At 29.3% G+C, this 11391-nt stretch overlaps 1 pseudogene; it reads left to right on the top strand.

Moving 5' to 3' along the window:
* Positions 1 to 318: 318 nt before the first annotated feature.
* Positions 319 to 8944, top strand: LOC124929062 (annotated as a pseudogene).
* Positions 8945 to 11391: the final 2447 nt, after the last annotated feature.

Here is an 11391-nt window from a genome sequence, read left to right as displayed (position 1 = left end):
GTGACTAAATAGTTTAAGGTTTAATATGCATCTGTTGCAGGCATCGCAGACGAATATGCATTTGTCGCCTGCGAAAAATGCATCGGAGTTCACAACCTTCGTCGTACTTTTAATACATCTTTCAAAAAACTATGCGTCTTTCGCGCGATTATACTTGGAATCCTAGTTACTTTGATCATACACCTTTCTTTCTAACTTATAGATTTAGAATCTCAAGAAATTTTCTGAAATCTACCGCGTGAATAATACAACAAATCTAGTTATTAAGGGTTGAAGAAGTTTCAAATCTGTAATGCAGGTTCTCAGTTATTAAGGAAAGATGCATCCAACACAAATAACTTATATTGCAACAACTTGTTGCTTGGTGATTACACTGTTGGTTTCTGCTAAATTAGTATTGACACATATATTATGCTGGAGGAAACCAAAGGAACAGAAGGCTATATTGGTTATCATTCTCATGGCTCCTTTATATGTTGTTGTATCCTACACTAGTTTGTTACATTTTACATGGAGCAGTTCTTATTTTACTTTTCTTGAATCAATTAAGGAATGCTATGAAGCTTTGGTAAGTATAGTACCAAACATTTTTAAGGTTTTTTGTAATTCCAATAGGAGATTATTTTGTTGTCGTTGTAAATGCAGATTATTTCTAAGTTTATGGCGTTGATGTATAACTACTTGAACATATCCTTGAGCAAGAACATAGTTCCAGATGGGGTAAAAGGAATAGAAATTCATCACTCGTTTCCAATGACTCTCTTTCATGTGGGTAAAACTTGGTTTTTTGGGTGTAGTTTTTGAGGATTTTGTTTCCTCTGTTTCAAAGAGGTGGTTCTTTTTATACTGATTGCAGCCCCATATAGTTCGGTTGAATCACCAATCGCTAAAGCTTCTAAAGCCGTGGACATGACATTTTGTTGTGATTCGACCTGTATGTTCAATCTTGATGATAGTTCTTCAAAGAATGAGAATATATCCGAGTTGGGTCAGCTGAATATTCACTATTATCTTAAATGTTTCAGTCTCACTTAGGGCTGAAAATGAGACGAGCTGCTCGTGAGCTGCTCGCGAGTAGCTCGGTCAAAGCTCGACTCGAGCTCGGTCAAACTCGAGCTTGAGCATGCTCGAGCTCGACTCGTTATATAATCGAGCCGAGTTCGAGTAGTTATATACTTGGCTCGAGTACTCGACGAGCTACTCGAATATATATAATTTATATTAATATATTTTATATTTAATTTATATTTTATATTTTATATATATTTTTTAATTTATATTTTATATTTTATATTTTATATTTTATATTTATATTTTATATTTTATATTTTATATTTTATATTTTATATTTTATATTTTATATTTTATATTTACTTTTTATAATATAAAAAATTGTAATACTTTAATTAAATATAAAATATGAGTATTAAAATATAAAATATAAATTTATACCCTAAATGGCTAAATCCCTAACGGGCACCCTCCCTCTTCATTCTTCTCCAGTTCTCCTCCAAAGTCCAAAATCCCTAACCCTAACCTTTCTCCTCCAAAATCCCTAATCTCTTCTCCTCCATAGTTCATTCGGACAGCCGCCAACAAAGAACTAGGTGATGCCCAAAGAAATATTTGTAAGGTTAAAGATGCTCTTGTTAGCCTTTATGATGTCTATGTTGCTGAAAATGCTTGTGAAAGGATTTCTCGTTCATTCCATTTGGAAAATATTGGCTCTTCCAATTCTAATACGACTCAACGTGATTCTTCCTCCAATTGGGATGACTTTGATTCTTATTGTGCGGAAATTGAGACTTCAGAGCCTTCAAAATCTGAATTATTAGACTATCTCGAAAAGGGTCGTTTGAAAAAGAGTGAAATTCCTAAAGATTTTTCATGTTTAGATTGGTGGAAAATGAATAGTCTACAATATCCAGTGTTATCAAAAATGGCCGCTGATATTTTAGCTATTCCAGTAAGTTCGGTAGCTTCCGAAGCAACATTTAGTGCTGGGACGAGGGTCATTGATTCTTATCGTTCATCACTTTCCCCAGAGACGGTGCAAGTTCTTCTATGTGGAGGAGATTGGCTTCGACATTTGCATGGAGTGAAAAAAAATACGAGGGTAAGTGAAATTTAATATTTTTTATTTTACGTTAACATATATTATTATTTGAACATTAATTTAACTATATATTGTTTTTTTCAGAGAGATAAAACTTATCAAGAAATTTGTCTTCCGGAATCCAAATAAGGTGTTATTTTTTAGTTTGGACTTTGGAAGTTTGGATTAAGTAAGTTTGGACTTTGGAATGTTGGGAACTTTGGAGTTTTGATTAAGTAAGTTTGGTTGTTTTATGTTGGACTAATTTAATATATTGTATGTTTGGACTTTGGATTTTAGATATTTTTAGTTAGAATGGTTATGTTTTAAGTTGAATGTTTTAATGTGTAATGTTGTGTGTTCTATTTGATTTTGATGGAATGTTTATGTTTTAGGTGAAATGAATAATTCTATATGTTTATTCATTTTGTTGTGATCTTTTGATATATTGAAAGTGTGAAACTATTTAGTTGATATGTTTTAATTTTGTATGTTTCGAGTCGAGTTCGAGCTCGAGCTCGAGCTATAAATCGAACTAATCGAGTCGAGCTCTTGAGCTCGGTAAAATTCAAGCTAATCGAGTCGAGTTCGAGTCGAGCTCGAGTACTTGTTTTGAGTTCGAGTTCGATCTCGAGCTTTAATTTTGATACTCGATCGAGCTCGAGCTCGAGTTCAAGCCGTTAAAATTTTTTCGAGCTCGACTCGACTCGTTTTCAGCCCTGACTCTCACTTGCCTTGTATTCTCTTGTGATCTTTTACCATGTGTTTGATAAAGAATTGAAACCACACCGCCCTCTAGCAAAATTCTTGTGCATCAAGGAAATTGTCTTCTTCTATTTCTAGCAGGTAATATTCTAACCTTCCATTTGAATATGGATCCAAATCATTATATTTGTGAATCATTCAATCTATTGTGTACAAACAAAACAGGGGATTGTGCTTGAGATTCTAGCTGTCACTGGTGTAATAAAATCCCATCATATTTGGATTGAGGTGAAGAAAATTGAAGAGGCGTATTAGAATGTGTTGGTGTGTATGGAGATAGTTTTTTTCGCCATTATTCAGCAGTACGCTTACAGTGTCGACCCCTTTAAGATTGGTGATGTATCATCTTCATCGTCAATCAAGGAGGAGAAGAAAGACAAGTAGATTCATCTCGCTTTATGGACTTAATAACCCTTTAATAAAAGTAAACGTACATCATTTAAACTAAAGATCCTCTATGTCTTTTGTAGCCAAAGTACTCTTCATTTACATTCAAGTATGCATCTCTTTAGAGTGGCACAAATGGCTTAATCAAAGGACTGTCGGTTGTGCAATTGTGCTAGAAATAAAACTCTAATGACGAAAAAAAGTAATCATAATCATGTAAGTTATAACAATCTAAAATGAGTAAAATTGTGTTTCTTTAGTAACTAGTTTTAACCAAAACATATACAAAATGTCTAAACACAACACAAACATAAAAAAAAATAAACCAACAAAACAGATCAACGAAATCTAAGACATATACTTAAACAACAATCTCTGTAAGATTAGCCAAGTAAAACAATGTTAAGAAAGTTAAATGACCTCATAGGCGAAAAATACATTTTTCGTCTGAAAATAAAATAAAATAAAATTTCGTAGACGAAAAATGTATTTGTCGCCTACGAAAAATATAAACTTACCCATCGGTGGGATGCTACAGTCGAGGCAGAAGAAGGGGACGCCTCAACGACGTTTGCTTGGACGTCTCGGCGTCGGGAGCTCGGAGTTCGGAGAATAAAGGAAGAGAGGGGTGGTTGAGTGGCCGTAGAGAAGAGAGGAATGAAGGGGGAAGGAAGAGAAAGAGGAAAGAAGAAGGGAAAGAGGGAATTTTTATTTGAGGGGTATAAGTGTCTTTTGTCATGACTAAAATGTTATATTTACAAAAATTATCCTACCTATATTAAGTTTGGAAATAACCCTATTATCAGAGTTATTTCCTCAAATTTCTCATGAAAACACTTGCCTAACAACAAAATTATATTTTCAAATATAAAGAGGAAATATGTTATTTTACCTAAACCATTATAGACATTAATTTTTATAAGATTCTCAGTTTTCCCGAAAAATCGGTTACCTATATTTTGATAAGGATCCGAATTTTTATAACGGTCAGATTTGCTTTAAATTTTATATAAATTTTTAATTTTTTTAACATGTTTATAAACATTTTTTTAATTCGTTTAATATTTTTTATTTCATTAATATATATTTTGATAGTCAAATTTATTGTTTTTACCCACAATTAAAAGAAATATATACACTTATAACTAAAATTAGACTAACATTTAAACTGATTGTTACTTTACAAAATAATTGTTGTTCTAAAAACAACTATATGAATCAAACTAGCCGTAGTATATATATTATATATTTTTTTTATAGAAATTGCCTCGTGAATCTTGTGGCTTTTCTTTCTTGCAAAGTAAGGAAACAAAAAGATGGAGGATCGACCATCCCCATATAAGATTCTGGACTGAAGAATGACTTGATCCAACTTAGCTCCAAAGAGAAACGAATGGTTTTCTTAATGAATGGGTCTATTGTTTTAATGGGTACCCGAATCAGTTGGTTTAGACCTAATATTTACAATTTAAAATTCATAAAACAATTTTTGAACTGATCGGGTCTATTCCTTTGGATACCCGAATAGTCCGAACCACTGCCATGCCTAATCCTAGTATAACTCAAAGGCAAAATTCTCATTTTTCATCTCCTTATTCATATTTATTAATTTACAATAATAAAAATTGTACAACTAACTCACTTATACATATGTACTAATAAAAGATCATTTAAACATATGTACTATTAAAAATTGGCTCATTTAGCCTCTTTTAATAACCATGGTTAACTTTTATTTTTAAATTTATATATTTATTAATTAAATATTAATATATTTTCTCTCTCCTTCTTTTTCATTAATTAAACTAGGTAATTTATTTTATTTTTAATTTATTTATTATTTTAATATTAATTTCTCTTTTATATTTCATCTTTTTTTTTATTAGTTTTTATTTTTCATATTTCTTAAATTCTCATTTTTCTTAAAAACATTTAACAACTTATTTATGAATTTTATGTTTTATTGTAATATTTTTTTTGAAGAGTTTTTTCTTATTTAATTTAATATAATAAAAATGAAAAAGGATATTTTCTTATTTAGTTTAATTTAAATAAAAATGAAATTAATAATTTTTTAATTTTTTTTATTATTTTAATATTAATTTCTCTTTTATATTTCATCTTCTTTTTTTATTAATTTTTATTTTTCATATTTCTTAAATTCTCATTTTTCTTAAAAAAATTTAACAACTTATTTATGAATTTTATGTTTTATTGTAATATTTTTTTTGAAGAGTTTTTTCTTATTTAATTTAATATAATAAAAATGAAAAAGGATATTTTCTTATTTAGTTTAATTTAAATAAAAATGAATTTAATAATTTTTTAATTTTTTTATTATTTTAATATTAATTTCTCTTTTATATTTCATCTTCTTTTTTTATTAGTTTTTATTTTTCATATTTCTTAAATTCTCATTTTTCTTACAAAAATTTAACAACTTATTTATGAATTTTATGTTTTATTGTAATATTTTTTTTGAAGAGTTTTTTCTTATTTAATTTAATATAATAAAAATGAAAAAAGATATTTTCTTATTTAGTATAATTTAAATAAAAATGAAATTAATAATTTTTTAATTTTTTTATTATTTTAATATTAATTTCTCTTTTATATTTTATCTTCTTTTTTTATTAGTTTTTATTTTTCATATTTCTTAAATTCTCATTTTTCTTAAAAAAATTTAACAACTTATTTATGAATTTGATGTTTTATTGTAATATTTTTTTTGAAGAGTTTTTTCTTATTTAATTTAATATAATAAAAATGAAAAAGGATATTTTCTTATTTAGTTTAATTTAAATAAAAATGAAATTAATAATTTTTTATTTAATTTTTATTCACGACTTATATTAGTAGTAAAGGAATTGTTTTTGTCTAATATTTGATTATTACTCTTTTAGTGTTTGATGAATGAGTTTTTATTATTATTCAATTCTTAATTATTAATTAATTTATTTTTGTATCCAAGGATTTTTATTGTTGAAAAGAATTTTCATTGTCATATTCAATTATTGGGATTAAACAATTTTAAAATAATTAATAATTAATGTGAATATAAAAAAATATATAAAAAAGAATAAGAAATATAGAGTTAAAATAATTAATGATAAATGCTCATATATATATAAAATAAAATAAAAATAATCAATCATAAATACTCATATAGAGATAATAAAAAATTATAAAAAATATAAAAGTAGATAGTTCATTTATTAGTAATAAATGAAATAATAAATGAAAAGGAAAGAGAGAGAAAATATATTAATATTTAATTAATAAATATATAAATTTAAAAATAAAAGTTAACCATGGTTACTAAAAGAGGCTAAATGAGCCAATTTTTGATAGTACGTACATTTAAATGACCTTTTATTATTACATACGTTTAAATGAGCTAGTTGTACAAGTACATACGTCTAAATGAGCTTTTTTCCTATAAAATTTGTGAGTTTATCTATGATATTTCAAATAACACTAACATATAACATTATAAATAATATCAATGCGAAAAGAACCATCATTGTTAAATGTTTCTCAACAAGTAGACACCAAAGAAAGATTTACTTTAAAAACTATAACAAATTTAAAAAGATGACGAGAGAGGGAGTGGGAAGGGTAGAGTCACACCCTTAAAATAGGTATCTCAAATAAAATTGATGTCCAGAGGAAGACTAACTAATTCTTGGTTGGTAGGTGAGATCGTGTGATCAGCTTGATGGACGAATAATCGCATGTGAGTGTTCGGGGTAAAGCAACACAGAAGATTGTGAGAGGGTAGGGGGAGTTGAAGAGTCATACTGGCCATCGATCTTCAATCGACTTTATCAGCAGCCCTTAAGAATGCCTCACGTTCTTAGGTTTGGGGAGGCTATGTGCTGTACAAAAAATGTGGTGGTAGAGGGAGAGTTCTAGAAAGGAATCGATCATTGACTAGATTTCGTGTCCAAAATCAAAGGAAAGAGGTCTCTGCGTAGCACACAGCCTAGGCATCAAACTAGGCCTGAAGTGATGCATTCAGATCTTCTTGCGATTGAAGCTTAGACATTTACAGCAATCTAAGACACTCATTTTTTACCCTCACTTTATAATTTATAAGAATAATCTCAAATTTTATTTGTAGATATATTTCTCTGGATTAAAATAAAACAATTAATTTTAAAAAAGATTATGTATCAATCAATTCAAAGATTAATTAAAAATTAGACTTGAACTTCGTAAATAAAATAAATAAAATAATAAAATAAAGATATTTTTTTAAAAATAAAACTCAAAATAACAAAAATATATTAATAATGATAATAATAGTAATAATAAAATAACTCAACAAAAAATATAAATAAATAAAATAATGGTAATAATAATAAAAAAATAATACTACTAATAATAAGGCAAATAGTAATAGAAAAATAATAATATATATAATAAAACAAAATCAATCAAAAAAAAATATATATAATAATAATAATAATAATAATAATGCTGTTGAAAAAAAAAATAATTTGAATATTAATATTTAATATTTTAATTTTGCAGAAAATAAAATTCAAACATAGCCTAGCCTCAAAGCAGGCCCAGACCTAGACCTGCGGTGTCATAAGTGATGCAATTGCCTCAGGCACAAATATTTTTAGGGCACCAAAATCTTCAAAATAAATAAATTATAATGATATGTTCATGGACTTATTTTTAAAAAGCTCATAAATAATAATTGATAACCTATCAATGATAACCACCCTAACTTAATTTGTATCCAAAAAAATAAAAATATAAACACTATCTTACTTGGAGAAAAGAATCGCACGATTCCCATTAATCAACAAAATCAAGGAAAAAATAAATAAGAACAAGAATTCTGGAAAAAGAAAAGGAAACACTTCCCCCAAACCCCAAGCCCGTCGTGGATCCTCCAGCTTGCCGGAATCGGAGTAAAAAACTCGGTCGTCTCCTTCCTCGAGCTCTTGGGCCTTTTTCGCTCGTTCCAGCCTTGTTTCTCAGCACTGTGTGCCACTGCCCACTAGAGTTCTTCCTCCAATTTCGGTGAGATTTTGGTTCAATTTACTTGATTATTTTTGGTTGTTGAGGACTTGTCTGGTGGAATGGTGGATTCACAATCTGTATCTTGCATTATTACATAGCGGAAGTGCAACATTGTGGTTAATCATAGATTCATAGAATGCTGGTTAATCTATAAATTTTTAATGCAGATTATCATTTAGAGTTTTATCAAGCATGCCTCCTATAAGAAAACAATTGTCTAGAACAGAAAAAAGAAAGAAAAAACAAAAGGAAGATGTTTTAATTCAAAGCCAAGTAGGAAGCCTTAATAAGTATTTCACAAGCGATCAAATAGTAGAGCAAGTGAACCATAATGACATCGATGATAAGTTGAATGATCGGGAACATGGTGAATTGAATGAACTTCGCAATGAATACCCAAAACAGTCTGAAAATGAGAACGATGTAAGTATGCCTAAAAGTGACACTGATGGAGATATAAATCAAAAGATTTTGTTTCTTTTAAATGTTGATGATCCAGGAAATTGGGACAAAATGCAAAATATTAGGCATTTTTTGGTTGAAAGAGGTCCTAAAAGATATGATGATATTTTGTTTCCTCTTGATAACACTGGAAGACATTTCAATCAATCACATTATAAGAGACAATTGACAAATGGTGAGAAAAGTGACAGATGATGGTTAGTGTACTCTATTTATATGGACAAGATCTTCTGTTTTTGTTACAAGTTATTCAAAACTCAGAGAACCATGGCGAAACTTGGTTATCTGGCTGACGAAGGATACAAAGATTGGAAGAATATCAGTCGATGCCTCAATCTTCATGAAACTAGTAAAGATCATATTGATTGTATGACTAGTTGGATTGAATTAGAAAGAAGACTTCAAAAGAAAAAGACAATTGATGAAAGTGTGCAAGTAGCAATTAACAAAGAGAGAACATTGGAAACAAGTATTGAAAAGAATAATTGCAGTTGTGCAAAGAATTGCGAAAAATAACTTGGCACTTCGAGGAGATTGTGAAAAGTTTTATGTTGAGAATAATAGAATCTTTTTACAATTAATTGAAATGATTGCCGAATTTGATCCAATAATGGAGGAACGCCTTCGGCGTGTTCAAGAACGACAGATTCATTACACTTATCTTGGGCCCAAAATCCAAAATGAATTGATACAGATGTTGGTAACTGAAGTAAAAAATTTAATTGTTGCAAAAATTAAGCATGCAAAGTATTTCATTGTGATACTTGATTGCACTCCTGATGCAAGTCACGAGGAACAAATGTCCCTTATAATTAGATGTGTGGATGATTCAGAAAATGCAATAGTGGTTGAAGAATTTTGGATTGGATTTTTGAAAGTTAATGAAACTTCTGGGCTTGGGCTTTTTATAGAGCTTAGAAATATTTTAAGCAATCTCGAACTTGCGATTGATGATATAAGAGGTCAAGGATATGACAATGGATCTAATATGAAAGGCAAGCACAAGAGTGTACAAAATAGATTACTTGAAATGAATCCAAGAGCTTTCTACATTCCATGTGGATGCCACAGTCTTAATCTCACACTATGTGATATGGTAAATTGTTGTCCTAAAACGATGTCATTTTTTGGTGTTATACACCGCATATATTCATTATTCTCTTCTTCTACCAAGCGGTGGAAAATATTCAAAGATCATGTACAAGGTCTTACGGTCAAGCCATTATCACAAACACGGTGGAAAGCCATGTTGAAAGTGTGAAGCCCATAAAAGACCAGACTTCAAAAATACGAAATGCTTTAATTGATTTGGCAAACACTTCTTATGACTCAAAAATAAAGAGTGAAGCTGAGGGCTTGGAATCATTTGAACTTGAGAATTTTGAATTCCTAACCGGAATGATAATTTGGTACAAGTTATTATATGAGATTAACATTTTCAGTAAGTTTCTCCAATTAGAAAAAATGGATATTGATGTTGCTATCGAACAGTTAAAGGGGCTTATTTCTTTTCTCCAAGAGTTTAGAGAATCTGGATTTGATCAAGCCTTGGTTGAAGCCGAACATATTGCAAGTGAAATGGGAATTAAACATATTTTTCGAGAAAAACGCATCATTCGGAGAAAGAGACAATTTGATGATATCAACAGTGAAGAGGTAACTCAATCTCCTAAATAATCTTTTCGAGTTAATTACTTTTTATTTATAATTGATCAAGCTATTTCTTCACTTCAAACTCGGTTTGAGCAATTTTAAAAGTATGAAGAAACTTTTAGGTTTTTATTTAGTTTGGAGAAGTTGAATTCTATTGTTGATGATGGTCTCTTGAGCTCATGTGTCAATCTTCAAAATTCTTTAACACATGATGGGCACTACGATATTGATGGATCAAATTTATTTCTAGAACTAAAGTTGTTAAGACATTCATTACCCGGAGAAGCAAAAAGAGCGTTTGATGTGCTGAATTATTTGAAAACAATGAATGATTGTTATCCAAATTCCTATATCGCATATCAAGTTTTGCTGACTATACCAGTTACTGTTGCATTTGCGGAAATGAGTTTTTTCAAATTGAAGTTGATTAAAACTTATATTCGATCAACTATGTCGCAAGAAAGACTAAATGGGTTAGCCATGTTATCTATCGAGAAAAAAATTATTGAGAAAGTTGATTATGCATACTTGATCAATACTTTCGCTTCAAAAAATGCGAGACGAGTAATATTTAAGTGACTATGTACTAGTTCAGAACATGAATTTTATATTTTGTTTGGATCTTCTTAGTTTTTTTAGCATTTACTTATGACATATTGTTTTGATGATATTTTATTTCTAGAATTCATTTACAAATACTATTATATTTAAATCGATAAAAAAATATATGTATGAATATTAAACTTTGAGGGCACCACGTTTTGTGCTCGCCTCAGGCCTCAAAATTTGAGGTCCGGCACTGCCTTAAAGCTAACCACATAAATTGTATAAGGGAACAACCAAACATGACTTAATAAATTATATGCATGTAGCGGATTTTGAAAAAAAAAGTTACTGTTAATTATTTTTTTATAAAGGCATGGTTTTAACCAATTTCTTTTCTTTTAAATAATCCAATGATTCACCAACCCCGGCACCTTCTCCTGAAG

The sequence above is a fragment of the Impatiens glandulifera genome, chromosome 1, assembly GCF_907164915.1.
Source record: "Impatiens glandulifera chromosome 1, dImpGla2.1, whole genome shotgun sequence".
Taxonomy (NCBI): domain Eukaryota; kingdom Viridiplantae; phylum Streptophyta; class Magnoliopsida; order Ericales; family Balsaminaceae; genus Impatiens; species Impatiens glandulifera.
The sequence above is the reverse complement of the archived record's forward strand: the minus strand, read 5'-3'. Positions and strand labels throughout refer to the sequence as shown.